We start from the raw sequence: 23,698 nt of genomic DNA on the forward strand, positions 1-23,698 counted from the left end.
TAACTATAGATCACAAAATCTGTCATGAAATAATGCAATCAAGAACAAAGCAAATTGAAGCTTTGTTTTCAAAAGATAAGGATGCAATGGAATGCATCACTAGTTCCTTTTATTTTTTGTGCTGTCTACCTAAATGAGACTCCCTGCTTGCATATTTCAAAGTCACTGTTTAATTACCCTGTAGCAGAACCACATTTTGGGTACAACGATTTGAACATAATGTTGTGACTATAATTTGTACAAATTATAAATATGCAAAGTTGAATACTGCACTCCAGAAATAACTCAGTAATTAAAAATACAACAAATAGCTTGGCAGAACTGTTGGCATTTGATGGACCTAGAAAAAGGCCACTAACCCAGTCTTTTCTGCACTGGAACCCAGTCCCAAAACAAATTACAGTTGTAGAAAATCCTGTTATTTAAAAAATGTATTGTACAAATTTTAAAACTTTAAACCAATTTCATGGTGTGAGAAAGAAATTATATGGGCTTGATATCTTATCTTCATTTTCAGTGAAAGCAACAAGTAACTATAGACAACAAATATTTTTATCTGATAAATAAAAATGTAGGCTTTAGGGAAAATTTTCTATTCAAAGAGCCATATTGTGTTACTCATTTAATAAATATGTGAGTAAAGAATAGGCAAACTGCCCTTTACAGTTAACTCCTACCTTTGCACAGTGCTTAGCCTTAAGGGTGGCATTACCAGAAACTAGCCATCATCTATCTTCATCCAAGAAATTGTCTTGCTTTTGAATGCAAAATTAAAATCACTGTAGTTAAGACATGCCATCTAATTTCTCATAGTTGACACTGGTAAAAGACTATTTCAGCCTATCAGCATTTCACTGTTTTATTGCCCTGGTCCAAATCCAATACCCTAAGGCTGTGTACACATGTTCAAATTATCAGGATAGATAAAATTATCCAGAGATGCCTGCACAGACATTCAAATGCAGAGCCCCTGAAAAGCAGATAGCTTGCAGTGCTAATGCTGCAAAACCAGGGGCCCTTGCACACACATCTCAGGTGTGCTCTGTAAAATCCTTCACTCCACCTGGTAAGAGATAGCAGCAGTGCACAGCACAGCCTTGACTACCTGACTCAGACTGCCTCACAGGCTATGTTTCTCTGCAGCACAACATGGTGATTGTAAAGAAGATGCATTCTTCTCCCTGCTTTGCTGAAGCAGGAGAGTCTAGCCTGAGCAACACACTGTCTCCTTGAAGGGATAGCAGAGACAGGATAAAAGACCCCTTGGATACTGGAGGACTGTGCTGTGGCTGCTGTAAGAATGTGAAGAATTCACTCCTGTAGGAGAAACTCTCCTGGCAATGATTCTCAGGGAACCCTTCTTGTTCTCAGATTATTTTTCTCCTGCAGTAGGCTGTTTTAGCTGGAAGAAAAATCCTAAATCTATATACTTGTGTTTTCTTCTCAGAGAGCATAGACTCTCCTAGGAGAAACTGATTGCCAGTATGTGGCTTAAGTTTTATTTCTTGCTTTTGAGATCTTCCATGAAACTACACCACTTATCTTTCTTCAATCTGCATCCTCTTTTTCTCCATATCCCTTTTCTATGATCCTAGAATACCTGACTTGTTTATATTCTCCTTCCTGCATGGATATTTTAAAGATTCAAAATGCTGTTCTTTGATAAACTTTTCCCTGATGGCTTTCCCCTGTCCTATGTGTAGGATAGGCATGTATATCTGTGGACCACACTGGTTCTCTTCAGTAAATTTTGGTTAAATAACAATGATGGTATGATGCAGTCATATTAAGACAAAGCTGCTTGACAGAGAAAAGACACCATGGTTCAGAAAACAGCTGAACAACAACTTCCATCAGTGTTCAGGCACAGGGAATGCAGAAGTGGTATAGTCCCATTACAGAGATGACAATTTGGGGAAAAATTCTTCTCTTCCCTCCTTCTTCCATTATTGTGACTTCAGCATTTCTTGAACGGCAATCTGGTAATCCAGGGCTGTCAAAATGATGGCAGGTGGGCTGCAAGCAGCCACCAAGGTGTTAAGTTGAAGAAATTATGTTGGTCCTTCAACTTAAGGATCAGCTGCTGCTCCCCCTATCACTGAGTACAGCAGTAGCCAAAGGCTCTCCCTTCATCCTGTGGCTGCTGCTTTCTGCCTCTGGTATGAGACAGTGTGGTATGAGTAGTAGTGAGCATAGGGCAAGTCTAATGTGAGGACATAATGCAGCCCAGAAGACCATGGCTTATCCTTGTGCACCCTATGCAACGTGCAACCCTTCCTATTGCACCCCATAGGGAATAACCCCCCCCAGCTATTTGGAAATTGAACAACCTTGGGCTAATCTTTCCTAGGGGTGTGCGAAGCAGGTCCTATTTAATTCAGATTCAGCCCGAATCAGGGACAGTGATTCAATTCAGCTGAATCCAAAGCTGAAGATTTGATGCTGATTCACAGAATCGGGGATTCAGAAATAGACACAGCTTTAAAAGTTTTTTCTATGTATCACAAGGTAGCAGGCATAGCTCATGATTGCTGCAATGCTGGGGCACATGGAGCATCTGTTGTATTACAGTAGCTATAATTGCTTTGATTGCTTATGTTGTTATGTTTCTTTTTATATAATGAATTATTTAGCCATTAAGATAAAGTTAATCTTGTTATGATTTACTTTTTATAATATTTTAATCAGTCATGATTAGTGTTCTGGAATCTTAACCATCTATTTTAAATTTCCTATTGCTTAGCATAAATATATTTGACCCATTGATCTCATGATTTTATATATATTTGACCTATTGGTCTCATGATTTTAGAACTTAAATTTGGTATAAGAAAAATGCTTATGTAAGTTCTGTGGTATGTCTGGCATCTTTAAAAAGAGTTAATGAAAGAATGAATGTTGTATGTATGTGACAACATGAAGGAAGACAGTCCTTTTGCAGCAGGTGAAAATAGCCTTCTGTGGTTTAATAGTTAAAGGTTGTACCAACATCAAGTCAACAGTTAAGGATTACCAAATACTAGATCCCTGATGGCTGAAGACTGCAAGCAACGACCCTCCTGAAGACTGCAGACCACAAAGCCAGATGATCATGTCCTACTAATCCCAGCCTGCCAACAGGACAAGGAGCATGACCTTCGTGTCTGACAGCTATCACTATAAAGAATAAAGAATAAACACAGAGAAAAGGCTTTGGGTCTTTCCACCTGCAAGAAGGAGTTTTGAACACATCCAACAAGACATGATTCCATCCCTTGAGGTCAGTTCGGCTGACCACCAGACTGACCTGAGTGACTTTAAAACTTGATAACACCTTAACCTTTGCACGGCTGTCTAACTATCTCTGTGTGTGCTTATTTTTCTTATATGAATGAATGAATGAGTGAGTATGTATGGGAATAAGTGAAGCAGATAACCTTACTGTTCTTTATTCTTTTCATGTTGCATGTCTTATGTTTTATGTTCCAATAAATGTGGTGTTCTGCCTTATCCCCTGATCTTGTTTGTTTTTAATTCACACTGTACGCCCTGCGTGGACAACATGTCCCACAGGTATGGCCCTCCATATGCTCGGTGGCAAACCTGGAAGTGGATCAGAAGTACTTCCGGTCCACTTCTGGGTCTGCCAGGGAGTGTGCAGGGGGGCTCCATGCCCACATGGCTCGGCAATCAGATGCAGGGGGACCCTGTATGACCCCCCAGACCCAGGAGGCATCAGTCACTGAGCTGGGTGAGCGCCGGGGGGGTGCACTGCACTCCCTGGCAGACCCAGAAGTGGACCGAAAGCACACTGGAGAGCCACATGTGCTTCTCTGGGATACTCCATGCACCCCAGCATCACAGTACTCATGAGCCCATGCTACCTAGAGGTATATAGAAAAAACTTTTAAAGCTGTCACTATGTCTGAATCTTCAAATAATTCCGAATCTCTCCAAATTGATTTGGAAGGTTCTGATTCAATTGGAGAGATTAAGGAGTCCTCTGATTCTATCCAGATTTGGAGATTCAGCCACAAAATTGGGCCAGATTTCCACCGAATTGAATCAAGAACCAAAGCTTCACACAGCCCTTCCTAAACAGGAAACTATAGGCCAGTTAGTCTTACCTCGGTCCTGGGTAAGATTTTTGAGAGAATTATCCTGGCGCATGTCCGCGAGGGGCCAGCAGAGGAGATTATGCTTAGGGGCAACCAACATGGGTTCATTAGAGGCAGGTCCTGGCAGACCAACTTGGTGGCCTTCTATGACCAGGTCACAAAATCCTTAGACACAGGTGTTGCAGTGGACATAGTCTTTCTGGACTTTAGGAAGGCCTTCGACACTGTCTTTCACCCCATTCTCATTAAAAAACTAGGAGACTGTGGCGTCGATACCTACACAGTCAGTTGGGTCACTAATTGGCTGGAGGGCCGCACCCAGAGAATGGTGGTGGATGGGTCATTTTCGAGCTGGAGGGATGTGGGCAGTGGGGTTCCATAGGGCTTGGTCCTTGAGCCCACACTGTTCAATATCTTCATCAACAACTTAGACGAGGGTGTACAAAGCACCCTGTTCAAATTCACAGATGACACTAAGATGTGGGGAGAAGTGGGCATGATAGAAGGGACTGACAGGCTGCATTCAACCTGGACAGGTTACAGGGGTGGGCGGATGAGGACACGATGGGATTCAACACTGACAAGTATGAGGTGCTGCACCTAGGGAGGAAGAACCAGCAGGATATCTACAGTCTAGGGAACTCCTTTCTCATCAGTGCGGAAGCAGAAAAGGATCTTGGAGTCATTATTGATGCCAAAATGAACATGGGCCGACAGTGTGGGGGCGCAGTCAGGAAGGCCAACCGTACCTTGTCATGAATCCACAGATGCATCTCAAGCAGGCACAAGGAGGTGATCCTCCCCGTCTATGTGACACTGGTCAGACCTCAGTTGGAGTATTGTGTCCAGTTCTGGGTGCCGCACTTCAGGAGGGATGTGGAGAACATGGAGAGGATCCAGAGGAGGGCCACCCACATGATCAGGGGGCAGCAGGGCAGGTTCTACGAGGAGAGGCTAAGGGACCTGAACCTGTTCAGCCTCCACAAGAGAAGGCTGAGCGGGGATCTAGTGGCCGTCTACAAAGTAGTCAAGGGGGACCAGCAGGGAATGGGAGAGTCCCAGTTCCCCCGAGCACTACCAAGAGTGACAAGAAAAAATGGTCACAAGCTGGCAGTGGGTAGATTCGGGCTAGATATCAGGAGGCGCTCCTTCACTGTCAGGGAAGCTAGGATCTGGAACCAACTTCCAAGAGAAGTAGTGCTGGCTCCTGCCCTGGGGTTCTTTAAAAGGAGGCTGGATGAACACCTTGCTGGGGTTGTTTTACTCCAGTACTCTTTCCTGCCATGGCAGGGGGTCGGACTTGATTATCTGCTCAGGTCCCTTCTGACCCTAGAAATTATGAAACTATGAAACTAATCTTTGCTAGTCTTTGATAGTGATTTCACACATTAAAGTCTGGATACTAGTCAAGAGAAACACTGTGATTATTGGACTACTGATACTAATATGACACAGAAAAATGTCAAATCTGAATCTCTGTGAAGTCTAGGGGAAGTTAGGTCTTCTTGTAAGGGTGAATCCTTTTCATATATAATCTACTTAAACACAGCAATTCGTAACAAGTCACAACATTCATGTATCTTTATTTGCCCACAAAATATCTACTGTCTCATCTATTTCAGTACCCACTACTCATACTAGAAGTTGGGTTCTGTGTCATTGCTGGTTTGCAACAGAACATTGTGCTCACAGAAGAAATGTTATTTTCCCATAGAAAATACGTATAGTTTCTGATGGTGTTTTAGTCTCATAGCAACTAGTCCAAATTTAGAAATCAGAGCAAGGTTATTCCTATTTATACGGCATCCCAATGACAGATCTTATGGCACAAGGATATGTTCATCCTCACCAGAAATACACTAAGTGGAGAGATGCAAATCACCAGGGCTTTTAACTAACATAAATCACTAGAGACTTATAGGCCAACAGAAGTCAATGTGAATTTGTACCAGTTAAGCATGCAACGTGCCTCCTGCACCTGCTGCTGCTTTGAGGGGCACAGTCACACACTGCTTCCCTCAGTGCAGCCTCACATGTTGTAGGGGCAGCCCAGGGTAAGCAGCAGCAAGATCCGCATATAACTCCTCTGTCCCCAGCTGCGCTGGGGCATGACAGAGGGAAGCACAGTGGCAGGGAACATGGGAACTTAAAAATAAGTAAGAACCCACCCCCACCCCATCAAGGTTATACCTATAATACATATCCTTTTAGACAGTTTTCCTGCCAATCAGTACCATGGCAAGTGGAGTTTATGGACTGGTCAATAGGGTAATATGCCTGCATTTATGTTACTTCTAACTTGCCTCTAAATTATAGTTGATGTGTGCTCGAGTATAAAGATATAGATACATGTACTCTCTTTCAGTCAGATGTACATGACATAAGAATATGGAGATAGTGTGACCTTGGGCAAAGCTTGCCAACTGCAATCTTCTGTATCTCCAGCTATAAAATGAGAATAAATGATGATAAGTTTTTTGCCATCCTTTGGGAGTTTACCACTCATTGCCCATAGTATTCTCTATGGAGGCTCAGATCCACAAAGTTATTTAGGTACCCATCTTCCACTGAACTCAATGGTGGTTAAATACTTAAATAAGATTTTGGGATGTGGCTTTTTGTTGTTGGGGTTTTTTTAAGCATTAAAAGGATGCTGTGGGAGAAAGATAACTTTAGAGCTAAGATGGGTAGTTTGAGATGAGCACTCGCTCGCTTTCTGTCTCACTGTATCTTGCACACTTTTCTCTGTCTCTCATGCTCTCCTTTGCACTCTCTCTCCTCCCCTCATTTCTTCTGTGAGGAGTCTGTTGCATTTATTTCTGTTATGTTTGTTTTCATTTTAAGAGATATAAATAAATAACTAAAACATGTAATATGTACATAAAGAAATCTTTTCACTTCTTTCACTAACATTTAATTATTATTTTCTGTTCCACATCAAATACAGCCTACTTAACTTTGCTACAATCCTTGAAAAATGTATTTACACACTGTATTTATACATATATTGCCAGAAAAAATGTATTTACACAATGTATTTATACAGATATTGCAAGAGTTACTACGATGGTAAGTATCTGAAGCTGAAATAAAACAAAGATGGATACAAAGAAACAGAAAAAGCTACCCAAGTAGTAAGAAAGTTGAAAGGAGTAATTTCAATAAAAATCAGTCATAAAAGCATACATTTTAAAAAAGAGAAACGTGATGCTAAATTATGATACACACTTCATATAATTTAAAATTATCTGCTGGTCAGGAACTGGTTCAGAAATAAAATCGCTGAGTACTCAAAATGTTTTTGAATACTTCAGCATCTCTCTCTCTCTCTCTCTCTCTCTCTCTCCATCTCTCTCTCAGAAAAGGTTATTTTCCAGAGTGAGAAAAACTTAATCATTGCTTTGAGGAAATTATATTTTATTTATTCTGAGGGGGGGATTTAATTCACATTATTTAAAAAACTTTTCTAATATAATTTAATTGAAAAACATGAGGTTGACCATGGTAGCACACTAAAAGTACGGCAGAATAGCAATGACAGAATACAAACATCTCCATTCTGTCCTAACCCCTGCCCGATTGATCTGTGGAAGACAGCACAACCCACTCCTGCGAAAGCAGACAAGCAGAAAGCAGGAATTGATTCCAATATCTTTTACATACATTTTACACTGTGTAACTGCACTGACTTCAGCAAAGGTAATTTTTTATACCAAAGTCAGTCAGACCAGAGGCAAGGCCTTTAGTGTGTTTGTTTACACTTCAGATTAATTGAGGTTCTTACTCTGATGTTATACCTTACCTATCTCAAGGTCACACACAGAACCCTCTGCTGGTGTTTTATATCAGATAAACTAGCCAATCCTGAGGCATAAATTGAAGCCTGAATACTGATTACACTGAGGGCCTCATTACTTTTTATTTTACTCTTCAGTGGCTAGCTTTCAGCATTTCACCACCTATCTCTCACCCCCATTTCCTTTTTATCTTCCATTTCACTACCCAACCCCATTCTATTAAATCTGCCTCCCAGATTCATGTTCCCCACACCCCCCATCTCTCACACACTACAGCCTAGAGCAGGGATAGGAGCCTCTTCTGACTCACTAGACCTGTAGTGGCAATTCACAGCTGTAGCCCCTACAGCCCAGGGCAGGCAATGGCTACAGCTTTGGCTCCAGCCCCTCATCAGAGCTGGATCTGGAGCCTAAACCCTGGCTACCACCTGCCCCAAAATGAGGCCAGGTCCAGGGCTGAGACCACTGTTGCTGCCTGGACAGGCCAGGGTGGATCAGGGTGGTTCATGCAGGAAAGATGGTGAAGTTCAAGGGAATGTGGGAGACACCTCAGCAGCAGGGGAACTGCTGCAGCTCTGGTCCTGGGGCTGGGGCTGAGGCTGAAGCCAGAGCTGATCATGCTGCTGCTGCCTGGCTAGGGACAGGTTGAAGCCACTGTATGTTACATGCCCAGGCTGGATCCAGAGTCATAGCCATAACCATAGGCATTGATGGCTAGAAAATGGTACTGAGAGGTTTGTTTTTAGGAACTTGCTTGCAGATAAAGTAGATATTGCATTAGAATGATGCTCCATGGAAATGACATGGGTTGACTGATTTCTAAAAGCCTGTTTGTCACAGTTTCATATATTTCAAGGCAGACAGTGGGCCTATACATTCTGGGGAATTAAAAACACCAAAACTTTATTTTCATAATAGAGATAGGCCTGGCATCAGGGCTTCAGGGTTTCATAGATTTCATAGACATCAGCGCTGGAAGGGACCTCGGGAGATCATCGAGTCCAGCCCCCTGCCCAAAGGGCAGGAAGTCAGCTGGGGTCATAGGATCCCAGCAAGATAAGTATCCAATTTACTCTTGAAGGTGTTCAATGTAGGTGCTTGAACCACCTCCGATGGCAGGCTGTTCCAGACCTTGGGGGCTCGGACAGTAAAGAAATTATTCCTTATGTCCAGCCTGAAACAGTCTTGCAGAAGTTTGTGACTGTTCGACCTTGTCATCCCTTGGGGTGCTCTGGTGAACAAACGTTCCCCCAGATCCTGGTGGTCACCCCTGATAAACTTATAGGTGGCCATCAGATCACCCCTGAGCCTACGCTTTTCCAGGCTAAAGAGTCCCATGGCTCTAAGCCTATCATCGTAAGATCTGTTTTCCTGACCTCTGATCATGCGCGTGGCTCTCCTCTGGACTCTCTCAAGATTCTCCACATCCTTTTTGAATTGTGGAGCCCAAAACTGGACGCAGTATTCCAGCTTCGGCCTCACGAAGGCCGAGTACAAGGGGAGAATGATGTCCCGGGATTTGTTCGAGAAGCATCTATGGATGCAAGCCAGCGTTTTGGTTGCTTTACTAGCCGCAGCATTGCATTGCAGGCTCATGTTCATCTTGTGGTCAATAATGAAAGTCTCTTTCTTCTGTAGTGCTAACCAACGTAGCACTGCCGAGCCTATAAGGGTGCTGCAGGTTTTTCCTCCCAAGGTGGAGAACCTTGCATTTTTCGGTGTTAAACACCATCAGGTTCTCGTCTGCCCATTTGCTGAGCTTGTCCAGGTCAGCCTGGATCACCCGCCTACTTCTGGCATGGATGCTTTGCCCCAAAGTTTGGTGTCATTGGCGAACTTGGCCAGTCCACTCCTGACTCCAATGTCCACATCATTAATGAAGATGTTGAACAGTATGGGTCCAAGGACAGAGCCTTGAGGGACCCCACTGGTCACAGCGCACCACGATGAGTGACTGCCATCAATTACAACCGTCTGGTTCCAACCATGGAGCCAGCGGATCATGGTGGAGCCAAGGCCACAACTGGCCAGTTTGGCCAAGAGGTGATCATGGGTCAAGAGGTGACCAGAACAAAAGCTTTTTTGAAGTCAACATATATGACATCAATCTCTTCTCCCTCGTCCAGGTGACAGGTCACCTGGTCGTAGAAGGAAATGAGATTGGTCAAACAAGACTTACCCACAGGTAGAGGTCATCCACGCACGAGAGAAAGCTTTGCGCCCGCTCAGATTTAGCTGAGTGATCTTCCCACGAGATGTCCGGGTAATTGAAGTCACTCATGACAACCAAGGTCCTGGAGCAAGCGGCCTCAGTCAGTTCCTGGGCGAACTCCTGGTCAAGCTCAGGACTTTGAGTGGGAGGTCTGTAGTAGACTCCCACCGTTGTGTTCCCTGTGCCGTATTCCCCACAAATTTTTACCCAGAGGGTCTCTAGCTGTCCATGCTGGTCACCAACATCAGCTTGCAAGGACATGTAGCTTTTCTTCACATAGAGAGCTACACCCCCGCCCCTTTTGTCAACACGATCCCTCCTGTACAGGGTATAGCCCTCTATACCCCTGGTCCAGTCATGGGTGGAGTCCCACCAGGTCTCCATTATCCCAATGATGTCATAATTCTTTGCACTGAGCAGGAGGATGAGCTCCCCCTGCTTGTTGCCCAGGCTCCTGGCATTAGTGTACAGGCAGGCAAGTGTCCCCTTGGGGGCTCTTGCCTTGCCCACAGATTGTGCCAGGGCTGGGGCAGGGGTGGGCTCCCTTAAGTGCCCTGGTCTGCTGGCTTTGCAAGGGTTGCTCAGCAGGCCAGCAGTGGCAGTAGTCCCCCCATCCCCCAGCGGGCTTAGTTTAAAGCCCAGTGAAGCAGGTCAGCCAGCCTGGCTGAGAAGAGCCTCCTCCCCAGGGGAGAGAGATGGAGGCCATCCCTTCCAAGCAGCTCGCTGCCTCTCTCACCAAAGAGCGGGCTGTGGTCATGGAAGCCAAAGCCTTCCCAAAGACACCAGCTCCACAGTCTTTGATTCACTGCATGGATCCTCCTCAGCCCATAGCCTGAGACTGGGAGGATCGAAGAAAACACCACCTGAGCTCCCAGACCCCTAAGCCCCGCTCCCAAATCCCTGTAGTGCCTCATGACCTGGCTGGGGGTGCTCCGAGCCATGTCATTGGTGCCCACGTGAATAAGGAGCATGGGATAGTGGTCTGTGGGCTGGAGGAGCTGCAGGATCCTCTCCGCAATGTCTCAGATGCAGGCCCCCGGGAAGCAGCAGACTTCCCGGGCTCAGGGGTCGGGGCAGCAGATTGCCCCCTCAGTGCCCCACAGGATGGAGTCTCACACAACAAACACCTTTCGTTTTGTCTTGGGGAGAGCGGGGGCAGTAGCTGTGGTTGAGCCTGGGTTGCCTGCTGGGGCTGCAAGAGGTATCATAGTATCATAGTAGCTAGAGTCGGAAGGGACCTAGGTAGATCATCTAGTCCGACCCCCTGCCTTGGCAGGAAAGAGCACCGGGGTCAGATGACCCCGGCAAGGTGCTTATCTAACTTCCTTTTAAAAATCCCCAGGCTAGGAGCCTGCACCACTTCCCCTGGAAGCCGGTTCCAGGCCCTAGCCGCCCTGACTGGTGCTCTGGTGTGAACCTGTTGCTAAACTCCAGCGAGGGAGGGGCCTTGGTGCGGCGGGCCTTAGGGCCCTTGACCACCTTGGTCCATGCCCTTGACTGGGCAGAGTGGGAGGTCCCTGAGTCCTCCTTAGTCCTGGAGGGAGACAGTGCTCTACCCTGCGGCTCCCGGGGGAGAAGGGCCTGGCAGTAGGAGTCTATCTCCTGCTCGCAGTCCCTGATGGCACACAGTCTCTGGACTGTGGCCTGGAGCTCCTCCAGTTGGCGCGCCAGAGACCCCAGTAGGGAGCAGACCCCGCAAGGGGAGGTGGCCATGCTGCTGGGCCCCAGAGCCTGAATAAGGGACAGGGAGCCCCTGCAGCCAAGAGCCAGGGGCTCCATCTGCATGGAGCCCAGAACCATGGGCTCCGTCTGGGTGGCCATCTCTGAGGTGACCAATGGGGAGGCCGCAGAGCCCGAGGGGACCCTCGGGGTGCGGTGCGTGCCCATCCGTGTCATGCTTCTGATAGGCTGGCTACGGCTGGGACTGACTACTCTGGGGGGTTCACAGGCAGGGTCTCGTGCCCTCCCACGCCCTCTCCTGCACGAACTCCATGCTAACTCAAGCTCCTGTTTACGCAGCCTGTTCATGGGGCTCCCTGGGGGGCTGGACCAAGTAGGGGCCTGGGCAGGGGCTTGACCTGACCCGGCTCCACGCAGCCACCTCCTCCCAGGGAGCGAGGAGTTAACCCCTTCCCACCATGAGCCCACTTACCTCCGGCTGTGCTGGGGGTCAGCAGGGGGCTCTGCAGCTGCTGAGGGAGTGTCTGGGGGGCTTCAGGGGAGCGGGGGCGCAGCGGGCTTTCACCCGCGTGTCTCTCACGCTTCGGAGCCTGATTGCAAAAACGCTTTGGATTTATGGTTTAGAAAGAAATAACCAAATTAAGGTGTGTGCATATGATGGGTTTAGGAAGATAGGATTTTGGCTGACAAAACATTGTGGACAGCACGACAACCACAAGGAAACCAATCAAAGGTACCTGGAAATAAAGGCTCAGAGGAGAAAGAGTACAAAAGGAGGAGCTTTCAGAACAAGGTTGCTAATATCAGACATTCAAGCAAAGAACCTAAAAGGTGGCATATATGTACTGTCCAGACATATCATTTGCCTTGTATATATTCTGGGCACTGGGGTTTTGGGTGATGTATTTTGCCATAATATTGCTTGCTTTGCCTGTATTACTCTTATTTCCCATCACTGCGGTCCGTCTGAAGTTTGAACTCACCCAGATCAGGGTATCAGGACTGGGTTGTAAATCCAGTGCCTACAGCTATAGCTGCCACATGGGGTAAATAGGTGGAAATTAGAAAGTGGCAGGGAAACAGGTGAGGTGGTGAGGGGGAGAAGAAGCAAAGGGGCAAGTGGAAGATGGAGGAGGCACCAGGGGGCACAGATACCAGGGGCCAAGTGGCAGTGGGGTCAGACAAGGGGTTAACTGCATAACCCCTACTTCTGTTTCCCTGCCACAACAGTGGAGGGAGGGGGAAGGGCAACACATTTATAATTTTTCATGCAAAGATTCTAATTATTTGGGGGTTGTCTTAAATTCTAAGTCATCTTGGATTCAGGTAAATATGGTAACCTAAATTACTGGTTATTTATTTTAATTTCAAATAGATGGCAACATGTCACTGAATTGGTGATCCTAGCCTAAAGCAATGGCAGTGAGATTTGGATTTTGACATACTATAATATAAAGTACTTCATGTTTTCCTTTTCTTTTCACTATATTATAATGCTGCTTTGGTGATTAGTAAAATTATTGTTCATGCTCATATGATCTTGTAAAATAAAAGTGTGCAATTCGTATTATTAAGTAAAATGAAAAGAGAAAAGAGGACAACATAAAGGGTCCTACTTTTAATTCTCTTTGCAAATTTCAGAAGTTAAAAGCCAGATGAATAGAAATCAGTTAAGGTTCATTACAGTTACAATCCATCCAGCGAGAGAGAAAGATAGAGGTACTGGTACATTAACTTTTACACTTGTGACCCAGTAAATAATGTTCTTGTTAGAGCTGTGACTTCTTGCAGTACAATTTATAAAACAATATATTCACATTCAAAATTGGTATTACCTTCTGCTAAATCAAATACTAAGAACAGTACATAGTTCTGTTTAAAAAAAAATAAATACATTTATTTTTGGTCTCATAGTGTTGCTGTTTAAATAAATGAGAAAACAAAGACGTCTATACTGTGGCAGGCCAGTAGGGGGCGCTCCTGCGTTAAGCCACCCACCTCCCTGCACCCGACCACCTGCCAGGCTCCGAATGCCTCCCTAGGGGTGCCCGATCCCTTCCTGGAGCACATACGCTAGCCTGGGGGTAACGTTGCCACCACCAACCCAAGAATGGACTCACTCCCGGCCCTGTGTCCTTGGGGAAACACAGGCCTAATGTCCTATGGGTACTCGACCCAGTACAGGCACTTGGGGCACTTCCCCAAGTCCGGGGGCAAAAAGTACACTCTCCCTTAGTCCGCAGACCTAAGGGGTCTCTTAGGCATAATTTAGACCCACCCCTCAATAAGCCTCCCACACCAGTCACAAAGGAAGACTTTATTGGTTACAGGGGTAGGGTGAAAATAGGGTACAAGATTGAGCAATATCCTAGAAACCCTAAAGAGCAAACAGTGTGGCTGAGGTAGCCTTTTGATCATGCATCTGAGTTACTGCCAGCTAGATATCTATCAGATCTTGAGTAGCTTACTCACACACTTCATCCAGAGGCTGGTGAGATGCTTTCTAGCTTCCAGCTGTTCCTGGTTCATGAGTTTTTGGGGGAGAGGGCCCTTTCAGATGTTTATGCTCCTCTGAGTCCCCCCCCACATGGCTCCAGCCTCACCTCATTGCCGAAGACCCGCCTCCTCGCCTGTCCTAACTTATATAGCCCCTGTGACCTCATTCACCTGGTCCAGTGGAGGCCAGCCCCGGTTGGCTGTCAGCCAACCAATTTGAAATACATTACCTGTTACTGGGAAGATTCCAGCCCACCAGGGAGATGCCCCTCACCCAGGTAACAGATGCCAGTCACGTAGGCAGAGGGAGCAGGTTTCCCCCCTCCCTCAGGAATGCAGCCAGCTCAAGTTACCTAAAGAGACAGGGTAAGGGTGTGGTCTCCTCTGCTGAGCCCACCCTACTGAAATGGTCACAGCACAGAGATTTTATCACATTGTCACCGGGCAGAGATTTTGGCAAGAAACCAAGGTGGCTTTCTGCGACATATACAATCCATACTGAGCCAATTGAAAAATCAAATTTATGATGAGGCTAATGCAGATGACATGCTTCCATTTTGTCTTTACACATGGGAAATATTAGACTTTGTGTTAGCTTGGATCAGTTAACCAATGCATCTGTAATTCAGAAGCTTACACTGACAGGGTTACCTGAACAGACAGCAAAACAGAGGGTTTGGGTTGGGGGGTTGACATTGTGTTTGTCCTCACCACAGGGTTTTTGTAATATTGTGCTTTTATGTTAATTCACTCCTGTCAATAATTCTGTTAATGACAATTCACCATATCAATCATCTGAAAACAATAATATCACATCTGGGAAACCAAACATCTTTTTTCTCTTACATATGTTCAATCACATACTTTAAAATGAACAGCAGTTATAGAAAGCCTGGAATGTAAGGGTTTTTTAAAGGATTTCACTAACATTTTCTCTTTAAAAACTATCAGTTTGACATAAAGGTGAAGAGTTGAGTAGACCTCTAGCATCCCAGAGTGATTTGCTTTCTCTCCTTTACCTCTTACTCCCCAGAGAGACAGGGTGTCACTGGCTGGACACTGCTGCCCCAGCAGGGACCAGACACCCCCTTCACAACCCAACATTTTACAGCAAGCAGACACAAACTGACTGAGCAGTCTGTATCAGACAATTAGGGGTCCCCTGTGAACTGCTGCCTTCTGTCTCTGGGCAGACTGAGGGGGGTCTTTAGGGCACACTAAGGTACGTTGCAGGGGCCCCCTGGGTATGCAGCATAAATTCATAACTCTACTAAAATAAAGACAGATACTCTGCATTTACAGAACAATAAATGAGAACAGATTTTAGACTAGAAGTGAATCCATCCATTAAAAGAATGTATCGACTGCACCAAAATTCTGATTCTGCAAACACTCTTCTTGAAGCAAAATCCTACTACTTCCATGGAACTATTCACAGGTACAAGCTAGTTGGGTTCAAACTTTTTTCAGGATAAAGTGATAAGTAATAATCTGGTCAGTTTGTGTCAACTGATGGTTGATGATAGCGTATACACCAGTGTTTCTTCTGATAAATATTAAGCATGTTGAAATGATACAAAACTTCACAAAAAGCAGAAAACAAACTGAAAAAGAATGCAAGAACAAAAAGATTTTTTTTTTCAGCTTCTACTCACGTCCAGGTTTCCATTCTTCATTTGATAACTGAATTGACATCTTATAAGAAGTGGATGGAAATTATTCTACTCTACTTTCAACAAATTGCAGCAATTTTAAATTGCCAGTTTGGTCCACTGTTTATCTTTAGGTCATTTTGAATGCATCAAATTTTGCAATTTTAATCACTTGGAAAAGTCTAGGATTTGATTCTAGACTCAGTAGTAATAATGGGAGATAACTTTGTTCTCTCTTAATTCCTATATCAAATGCTCAGGGGATAAGGTAAGGAAGAAGTTGTCTAACCAACACACCTTAACAAGCTCAACCTGGGATCTGAGAATCAGGCTTGTCTCTTTCCTTCTCTTACATTATCAGAACTGAAAGTTATACAGGCCAAATTGTGCCCTCATGAAACAAGGACCTTTACTGGGTTTATACTTGGATATCTGATTGCATAGCTGGCATGTGCCACCCGAGGCTGGCGGGGCATGTTGACTGCCTGCAGGCAGCAGTGGCAGTGTTGGCAGTGGGGTTGTGGTGGGAACAAGCAGGGACTGCCCGGGGGGGGGGCCTATCACTGCCTGGGGGTCCCCCCATGGCCAGACACCAATCTCAGAAATGCTGGTGGCAGTTCTCAGGGGGACACCAGTGCTCTGCCCTCCAACCCATCACCTAAGCCAAGAGCGCTTTCTCTCAGGGGGTGCACATGCACCCCCGTGCATCCTCTATGCATTGCCTATGTCTGACTACAATATAAACGGTAATCCTTTTAATAATGTATAAAGAATAGAGGCTAGGTCTGCCTCTCAACTTTCAGTACTAATGTAGTAGAATATAGTAGAAACTTATTCTGTTCACCAAAGTTCACAGATGCAAATAAATATATTTCATTTCATAGATTTCATAGACATTCGGGCTGGAAGGGACCCCAAAGGATCATCGAATTCAGCTCCCTGCCCATGGGCAGGAAGTCAGCAGGGATCATAGGATCCTAGCAAGATAAACATCCAAAAGTGTCTTGAAGGTGTTCAAAGTGGGTGCTTGAACCACCTCCAGCAGTAGTCTATTCCAAAGCTTGGGGGTTAGGACAGTAAAGAAGTTCTTCCTTATGTGCAGCCTGAAATGGTCTCAGAGGAGTTTGTGACCATTCTATCTTGTCATCCCTTGGGTCACTCTGGTGCAGTTACATTCTCCCAGATCCTGGGGAACACCCCTAATAAACTTATAGGTGGCGACCAGATCTTCCCTGAGCCTGCACTTTTCCAGGATGAAGAGTCGCATGGCTCTCAGCCTCTCATCATAAGGTCTGTTATCCTGACCTCTGACCATGTGTGTGGCTCCCTCCTGCACTCTCTCAAGCTTCTCCACATCCTTTTTGAATTGTGGAGCCCAAAACTGGATGCATGACTCCAGCTGCGACCTCATCAAGGCTGAGTACAATGGGAGAATGATGTCCTGGGATTTCCTTGAGAAGCAAGTATGGGTTCAGTCCAGTGTTTTGTTTGCTTTACTAGCCACAGATTCACATTGAAGGCTCATGTTCATCTTATGGTCAATCATGACCCCCAAGTCCCTTTCATCTGTAGTGCTAACCAGCATAGCATTGCCAAGCTTATAAGCACACTGCAGGTTTTTCCTCCCAAGGTGGAGAACCTTGCATTTTTTGGTGTTAAACACCATCAGGTTTTCATCTGCCCATTTCGTGAGCCTGTCAAGATCTGCCTGGATCACCCTCATAGAATCATAGAAGTAGGGTTGGAAGGGACCTTGTAGATCTTCAAGCCCAATCCCCCGCCTGGGTGGAAGAAAAAGACTGGACTCAAATGAGTCCAGCCAGGTAGGCATCAAGCCTCTTCTTAAAGACCCCCAGGGTAGGAGCCAGCACCACTTCCCTAGGAAGTTGGTTCCAGCTCCTAGCCGCCCTAACTGTAAAGTAGTTCTTGCGGATGTCTGATCTAAATCTGCTCTCCAACAACTTGTGTCCATTGTTCCTTGTCATGCCAGGGGGCGCTAGGGGAAACAGCGTCTCCCCTGAACCCTTCTGGTCCCCCCTAGTGAGTTTATAGACAGTCACCATGTCCCCCCTCAGCCTTCTCTTGTGAAGGCTGAACAGGTTTAGTTCCCACAGTCTCTCAATGTAGGGTCTGCCCTGCAGTCCCCGGATCATGCGTGTGGCCCTCCTCTGGACCCTTTCAATGTTGTCCACATCCCTCCTGAAATGGGGCGCACAGAACTGGACACAGTACTCCAGCTGTGGCCTGACCAGTGTCGCATAGAGGGGGAGGATCACCTCCCTGGCTCTACTTGAGATGCACCTGTGGATGCATGACAAGGTGCGGTTAGCCCTGCCAGCCGAGACCTCACATTGTCGGACCATGTTCATCTTGGAATCAATAATGACTCCAAGATCCCTTTCTGCCTCTGTGCTCTCAAGAAGGGAGTTTCCCATTCTATAAGTGTGCTGCTGGTTTCTATTGCCTAAGTGCAGCACCCTGCACTTGTCAGTATTGAAACGCATCTTGTTTATGTCAGCCCACTCCTGTAACCTATCCAGGTGTTGTTGCAGTCTTTCCCTCCCTACTAGCGTGCTCACCTCACCCCAAATTTTGGTATCATCAGCGAATTTAAACAGGTTGCATTTCACCCCATTGTCCAAATCGCTGATGAAGAAATTGAACAGTGCAGGCCCCAGCCCTGGGGGACTCTGCTGCCCACTTCCCCATGTTGAATATGACCTGTCCACCACCAGCCTCTGAGTATGACCCTTGAGCCAATCTGCAATCCATCTGACTGTGTAGGCATCAATGGCACAGTCGCCTAGTTTTTTAATGAGGATGGGGTAGGAGACGGTGTCAAAGGCCTTGCTGAAGTCTAGAAAGATTATGTCCATGGCAACACCTGCATCCATTGCCTTTGTGACCTGATCATAAAAGGCAATCAGACCTGCAGAGAGCAAACCCTCCTGTCCTCAGGTGTGGATGCTTTACCCCAGAGTTTGGTGTTGTCGGTGAACTTGGCCAGCCTGCTTCTGACACCAACGTCTACATCATTGATGAATATGTTAAAATGTAAAGGCCCTAGGACAGAGCCTTGAAGGACCTCACTGGTCACAGCGCACCGCAATAATTGACTTCCATCAACCACCACCCTCTGGATCCTGCCACAGAGCCAATTCCCCAGCCAGCAGATTGTGGTGAGGTTAAGGCCTCAGTGAGCCAGTTTTGCCAAGAGGTGATCATGGGATACCAGATCAAAGGCTTTTTTAAAGTCAAGATATATGACATCAATCTCTTCCCCCTTGTCCAGGTGATAGGTCACCTGGTTGTAAAAGGAAATGAGATTGGTCAAGCAAGACCTACCCACAACAAACCCATGTTGGGTATCCCTCAGGATATTGCCATCAGCTAGCCTGTATAGGATGGTCTCTTTGATAATCTTTTCCAAGACCTTCCCGAGGATAGAGGTCAGACTGATGGGTCTGTAGTTAGTCGGATCCACTTTCCTCCCTTTCTTGAAGATAGGCACCACATTGGCCTTCTTTCAATCATCTGGCACTTCACCAGAGCACCAAGAGCTCTCAAAGATCCATACCAGGGGCTGAGCTATGATGTTTGCAAGCTCTTTGAGTACCCTTGGGTATAAACCATCAGGGCCAGCTGACTTGCATTTATCCAGCCTGTCAAGGTGTTCCTTCACAAGGTCAGCTTTGATGCATGGTAAGGAATCTCTCTCATCCGGGCCTCCCTGTCCCGCAGTGGGCAGGGGCATCCCATGGGATTGGTGAAAAAACTGATGCAAAGTACCCATTTAGCAAGTTTGCTTTTACGTGGGCATCAGTTGTCAGTTGTCCCATCTGGTTGAGCAGAGGTCCAGTGTTGCCCTTGCTTTTCCTCTGGCTCCCCACATTTCTAAAACAGGACTTTTTATTGTCCTTAATATTTGTAGCTAGCTGGAGTTCCATCACAGCCTTGGCTTTCCTGGTTTGCTCTCTACAGGTCTGGACCAGAGCAGAGCATTCCTCCTTGGTGGTGGATCCAGTCTTCCATCCTTTTTAGGTCTTCCTTTTAAGATGCAGGAGGTCCGCTAGTTCCCTGGAAAGCCAAGGGGGCTGCTATGCCCTTCTGCTGCCTTTCCTCAGAGACGGGATAGAATTTGCTTTCGCACCCAGGATCGCTCCCTTGAGGAGCAACCACTCTTCCTGGACTTCCCTCCCCTTTGGGTTGTGGGCCTTTAGGGCCTCTCTGACAAGCCTCCTGAATTTGTCAAAATCAGATTTCCTGAAGTTGAGAACTTCTGTATTACTGACTGACTTGCCAGCTTTACGGTGGATGGTGAAGGTGATCAGCTCGTGGTCACTGTCACCCAGCTTCCCTGCAATCATTAGGTCACTGATTAGGTGGGTCCTGGTTGCTAGTACCAGGTCGAGCAGCACTTTAGGTCTCATTGGCCCATAGACTCCTGCGTCAGATAGATGTCATCCATGCATGAGAGAAAGCTTTGTGACCACTCCGATTTGGCCGAGCACTCCACCCATAAGATGTCTTGGTAGTTAAAGTGTCCCATGCCAACCAGAAGTGAATGGCCTCAGCCAATTCCCTGGCAAATTCCTGGGTCAAGGTCTTGACCCTGGGTAGGGGGTCTGTAGTAGACTTCCACCATAGTATCCCCTGTGCTGTGTTCCCCACAGATTTTAACCCAGAGGGTCTCAAGTCCAGTCAATGTCAGCTTTCAGGGATGCATAGCTTTCCTTGACATATAGAGCTACAACCAGGACACAATAGTTTTTGGTAAGATGATTTATTTTTATAGACTAAATCAGAGATATATAACATAAGCTTTCATAATCAGCAGATTTCTTCATCAGCTGCTAAAGCCACTGCTTAAATAAGCTTTTGCTATAGATCTCCAATTTAGTTAATCTATAAAGTGAAAATCTATCCTGCTTTCTGCCTGACTCCAGACTGACATGGCTAACTACCCCTAGCTATTTTTATAGTTACTTCAGAGCACAAATATAATGTCACCATCCTTATAGGCTGAGATGATTCATATTTTATCTAGTTCCTGTTATGGTGATTAACACATACCCTTTCAGTATATGTTAAATGTTATTTTTGTTTGTTTTTAAATCTACAACAGATTGTATTCTTATTGGCTTTAATAGTAAAAGGAACCATGATGCCGTGCTTCTGTGGGTAGGAGAACAGTGGCACTAAGAGGACTTGTGGGGCTATGACCACCCCAAAATTCCCCTTAGCTACCCCTTCCTCCCCCGTGGCTACCCCTCCTAGCACCTGTGCCTGTTCACAAAGACATAACATGGCACTCCTGGTCTGATCTGGCATCTGCTTGGCTGCACAGGACACAGCCAGGCAGCAGCTCCCTGCAGGTAGGTCTAATAAGGGCCAGGTGGGGAGCTAGACAGAGTTGTGGGCAGCTCATAGCTTGGGGGTGGGGGTTAATCCAGCTACAATGTATCTTAGATACTGTGCATTTAGCTTATTACTTCCTTAATAAAATACCAACTAAATGTGCATTGCTTAAGGTTACTGTGCAGTGGTACTATTGTATGATTATTTAGTGACACTTACTGTGCATGAGCCTAATAACACTGCTTAGTAGGCTAATAGCATGGTTTTTGCCTTTAATCCATTATGATTAAAAAGTGAAGATTCCAGAACATCAAGTTTAGGAAAGCTATCCTTATCCTGGCTTCCAAGAAACTGAGAAGAGATGGGTTTCTTGTTCTTCTGCTAGACTTTGAGACTGATTTTTATTTATACTAAGGCATCTATATGATTGCCAAAGGCTTGCATACATTGAGAGGATTCTTCCAGTGGATAGAAGCTGCCACAGGGGAACCAACAAAACACATACACACCTATGTGGCTTCTGGCAGCTTCACTAATTATGGTGAAAGTGCACAAAGTATATCAGCTGCTGTAGGTACCATAGCAGCCAGCAGAAAATATGGGCTTAGCTACCTATGGCTTCTGCTGGCTTTCAGGTAGTGGCGGAATCCTTATTTCGCTCAAATAATGTTCTTCTGCCAATAGAAATAAGTGGTTCTTTTGCTGCAGAACAGAGCAGAACATTAATTCTGCTTGAAAATGACCCAAGAAGTCATCTTCCTGTTTTACTTGGCCTTGGGTGAGGCCGGAGCTGGAGTATCACATCCAAGTCTGGGCTCCACACTTTAGAAAGGATGTGGAGAAGCTTTAGAGAGCCCAGACAACAGCCATTTGCATGATCAGATGTCAAGAGAGAAGGCCTTATGTGAAGAGGCTGAGAAGCATGGGACTCTTCAGCCTGCAGAAGAGAAGGCTCAGGGGGGACTTGGTGGCAGTCTATAAGTATATAAGGGGTGTGCGTCAGGTACTGGGAGAACGTCTGTTCATCAGGAAACCCCAAGGGAAGACAAGGTCTAACAGTAACAAACTACTAGAAGACCATTTTAGACTGGACATAAGGAAAAAACTTTGTTACCATCCAAGTCTCCAGAATCTGGAACAGACTCCTCACAAGAAGTGGTGCAATCACCTACTCAGAATACCTTTAAGAAATGCCTGGATGCTTATCTTGTTGGTGTCATCTAACCCCAGCTGACTTTCTGCCCTTTGGGCAGAGGGCTGGACCCAATGATTTTTTGAGGTTCCTGACAGCCCTAATGCCTATGAAATCTATTAAAAAAACCAACAACTATGTATTGTACACTAAGCCAAACAATTCAAGGCAGACATTGAGTGAGGGAAAATGTTTCCCTCACTTTAAGGACTGTTAGTCAAAAAAGCAACTTTGGGTAATCCGTACCATACTGTTTAATATGCACAGCTAGAAAGCTGATATTTTCATTAGTGATACTGGAGTTCTTGTGTATTTGGACCCACAAACCCAAATACTGTACAATAACACCTGAAGCACGCTGAGAGATACCTCAGCCTGAAGGATTTCTCTACGTGAATGAAGGTCCAAAAGAGAAGTGTCACAGCTCAAGCAGCCTAAACCTAATTCTATTAATGGTGAAGAAAATGTGGCTCCTCTTGAAGTTTTTTTTTCTGCTTGCAAACATGCAGTTAATAAGCCTCTGATGATGGACATAAATTACAGGTTTTAATCTCAATGTCTAGGCATTTCTTTCCACTTTTTCACAAAACTTACTGACTCTGAAAAATCTAGTGCAATGTCACTCTCCCTTTAACTGCTGGGAAGTTACTTTTTCTTCAGGTGGAGTTTTGGAGACACTAGATAATCATATTGTGACATCCTTGCCCAACAGAGGGGAAGAGATGTGTATCTATTACACCCACCCCTTCACATCTTCCCTTATTGCTTAGAGGGAGGAAGTTTCCTCTGAGTTCCTTGAATGCATAGCTATAGGAAAGATACCTCCCTGGCGGCTGGATTGAAGGAAGGATTTTTCTCTTCCTGACTTTTGAGAGAGAACCCCATTAATTCCATATAGCATTAGTATACTTATCTTATTTTTGACTACCCAGCTTCCATAGGCACATGCACATAAACAGGAAATGCATGCAAAACGAATGCAGTAATTAGGAACACTATAAAAAGGCTCATACAAGTCCCTTTGTCTCTTCAATGCCTACATAACGCTTTTTGTTTCCATAGGTGCTTCTAATTTAATATAGACATTAGCATAGAGATAATTGTACCAAGCCTATTTCAAAGGGTTTTTTTTCTATCCAATGAGTTTTAGCTGCCTAACTGCATTGCTATCAAAAATAATTTGAGCCATTACATTTTAGGATCATATTTGCTCA

Source organism: Crocodylus siamensis, chromosome 8, assembly GCF_052110815.1.
Source record: "Crocodylus siamensis isolate JL-2025a chromosome 8, ASM5211081v1, whole genome shotgun sequence".
In the NCBI taxonomy this organism is placed as follows: domain Eukaryota; kingdom Metazoa; phylum Chordata; order Crocodylia; family Crocodylidae; genus Crocodylus; species Crocodylus siamensis.